A 3,498-nucleotide genomic window follows, 5' to 3' on the forward strand; every position below is an offset into this window, starting at 1 on the left:
CACTCTGTATCATTTGCCATTAGAGACAGGGTGGAAAATGTTGATTCTTCTTGCATTAGGAATCTCTTAAATTCCCGTCAACCTTAGCCTATTTGTCTGTCAAAACCTGAGAGGGAAGGAAGCAAGAGACAACTGTGACAGGATAAAATAAGGGAGAGGTCCTTGGAATTCTGCCTGTCCTTCTCCTCATTAGTTGTCTTGAGGTAATCAATGCCTACTCCCTCATCTGGTGACACACTTGCTGGTATCAATGTCTTCAGGACTTTAACACAACATATAGCAGTACTGCAGAGACAAAGAGCTGAGAAAAATAGGTAGAGACGAATTGGCCTCTGCCTTTCCAAATCCCCATGGATGATGAACTCCAACCTAAGCAGTGACTCCTCCCAAGGCTGCTTCTCTCTGGTTGTAGAGGGTAGAGCCTTGACCCGAAAGCTCTTTTGGTAAGGTTTCTGGTGCTTGAGGTTCTTCACACTAGCGTGCATCTATCTCCCACTATTCTTGAACTCACAGGGCTTGATACAAATGAGGGTCTGGTCAATAGCCAAATCATCTTTTCATCTTTGCTTGACCAAAGAAGTAAATATCCCCAGAGAAATATGAGTATTATTATTATATTATGACTATTATTAAAATATAATTGATTTATAGCATTGTACTAGTTTCAAGTGTACAATATAATGATTCAGTATTTTTATAGATTATACTCCATTTAGGGTTATTATAAAATATTTGCAATATTCCCTGTGCTGTACAATATATCTTCATATCTTATCTATTTTATACATCATAGTAGTATATACCTCTTCATTCTCTACCCCTATCTTGCCCCTTCCTCATCCCTTTTCCCACTGGTAACCACTATTTTTTTTCTCTATATCTGTGAGTCTGTTTTTGTTTTGTTATATTATTCATTTGTTTTATTTTTTAGATTCTGCATATAAGTGAAAATATATGGTATTTGCCTTACTATACTTGACATGTTACTCTTCTGACCAAATCTTGAAATAAATATATCAAGTTCTCTGGAAAACTTTCAGATTTTTTATTGAAGTTTGCATTGAATTTACAAATCAATTTGTCTTCCTATCAATGTATGTGGTGTATCTCTCCATTTTTGTAGTCTCTTCTTCAATGTTTCTTAATAAAAGTTGTAAAATTTTCACAGTAAAAGGCCTGCCTGGCTTTGCTAAAATTATCTCTAAGGTAGTAGATATTTTCTAATACTATTATAAAAATATTTTTACTTATACTTCCCACTTATTTGTTGATAGAGTATGGAAATGTAGTTGGCTTTTGTATACTAACTGTTATCCAGCTATCTTGACAAAACTTTTTTGCCTTCTAATAATTTGTAGATTATTTTGAATTTTCTGTAAATGGTAACATGATTGATAAAGAAACAGAGTTTTATTTCCTCCTCTCTGATCCCCATATCTCTAATTGTTCACCTTATTACACTGGCTATAATGTCAAATAAAAGTGAATAAAGGGACAATAGTGGGCAATCTTTTCTTTCTGAAAGTCCATTCATAAAACTTTTATTCTACTTACATTAACTTAATACATATGTTCTTAAAAATTTAATTGATATTGAAAACTTTATAAGAAATTAAGTAAACCTATCCATTATGTCAACTTATTTCTCTGTTAACTACTTTTATAGTCATTCAAGTACAGCACGAAAATGAAAAAAACCTAAAAAAAGTTAAATACAACTTTGTTTTACTACTGTGATTGACACTTATAAAGTAATGGATATTAGGAAATGCATTTTTACTGCATCTTTAATTGTACATTTGTTCTTAGATTGCCTAAAACATTTAGATACAAATAAGTGTAGCAAAAATAATGAAAGTAAAAAGCAGGCAACTTTACAAATTATGGAATATGAACCATTTCTGCCTTTATCCAAAGCAAACAGGGACACAACCTTCCCTAAAGGAACACTTCTGTACATGTAGTCAAAAGTGTGCAAATTGAGGTTGTGTATTCCACAGATACACTTGGTTCAACATACAATATCCATTGGTATATATATATATTTGTACTACAGCCTTAAACTCTAAATCTTAAAGGACCCACAGTAACGACACCTCTGTCTAGAACCAATTACCCCTTCTATCTCCCACAAGGCAGTTTTTTTGCTTAGACATGGAAACAGTTTTCACACTGGCCCTTGTCAAGCCACAGTGCACCAAAAGTACTATGCCAAGCATTAATAACTTGCATAAAAATTCCGCATCACCATATTGAGCACCTCATAATGAAAACAGGTAAGTCCCTAAATGCTAACTGACCCTTCTTTTCTAGTATTAAACATAAAAACCACATGAGAAAGAAATTCAAATAGAAGTAATATAAAACTGTCACAAAGCATAAAAAACAGCTTGGATGAGAATGGTCTTTTGTAAATTTTAGGGTGATGCAGACAAAAGTTGAAAGGCTGATTAATTTTCCCAACTTTCTCCTGCGTTGGCTTTGTCTTCTTGGGTATCTGATGTGCACAATGTTACGTTGTCTCTCAGTCACTGCGTTATTAGCCTCCTGTCTTTGTATGACTCTTCACTTAATGTAGCAATGGTTTCATCCAAAGTTGTCTTTGAAAGAAAGCAGGCTTTCTCAGAGGAGTTCAGATCTCAAAATAGAATACAGGGAAATTAAGGACAGATCCAATGTGATAGGAGGAGTCCATTACATATCCTTTTTGCTGATTTCAAAAGCCTCTTGGTACGCTTGTTGTGACTGATCCACAAACCCTTTCTTGTCACCAGTGGCAACCTCAGACATGTAACGGTAGTAGTCACCTTTCATTTTCAAATAGAAGTGTTTGCTCTCTGCTTGTGCAGCATTGGGATCAAGAACTCTTCCAAAAGAGACAGTACATCATTGCGGATGTACCCTAACCTTGGTCTCAACCTCCTCTCTTCGCAAGTCATCTGTTGTTTTGTTCAGCATCTTCTGTCTTTAACTCAGTACTTGAGATGACCCTCCAAAATGGCCTACAAATTCTTACAACATTTTTATAAGTAACTGAGAGAAGATTACCCTTCCCATTGGATAATTCAGCTCCTTGCTTAGTTACAGACTTCATGCAGGCTGCTGTGACATCACATTGCTCAGCCTGCTCAGCCAGTTTTTGTTTCTGATCCAGCTTATTTTCATTCATGACTGGATGTTTATGTCCAAAGTGGCTGTTGGAAGATGGATGGGGGCTCAGCAGTGTCTGACTTTTTGTTTCCAAAGATACTTTTGTCAGATTAATGATGTTCTCATCTATTCCTGAATTACTAAGAGGTTTTCTTTTTTAAGACATGAATTTAGGTTGAACTTTATCAAATACTTTCCCTGCACCTAACTGAAATAACCATATTGTTTTTCTCTTTTAATATCTTAATGTGGCAAATTATAGTCATGGATTGTTGAATCATAAGCCTGAGGAAGAGCAGTTTTATGCATTTTCTTTTCATATAATTTATTTTCTTTGTTATATGTACC

General features: G+C 34.8%; 1 pseudogene; it reads right to left on the reverse strand.

Annotated features, from left to right (window-relative positions):
• Nucleotides 1–2,450: 2,450 nt before the first annotated feature.
• LOC116755753 lies at nucleotides 2,451–3,175 on the reverse strand (annotated as a pseudogene).
• Nucleotides 3,176–3,498: the final 323 nt, after the last annotated feature.

This window comes from Phocoena sinus, chromosome 6 (genome assembly GCF_008692025.1).
Source record: "Phocoena sinus isolate mPhoSin1 chromosome 6, mPhoSin1.pri, whole genome shotgun sequence".
Taxonomy (NCBI): domain Eukaryota; kingdom Metazoa; phylum Chordata; class Mammalia; order Artiodactyla; family Phocoenidae; genus Phocoena; species Phocoena sinus.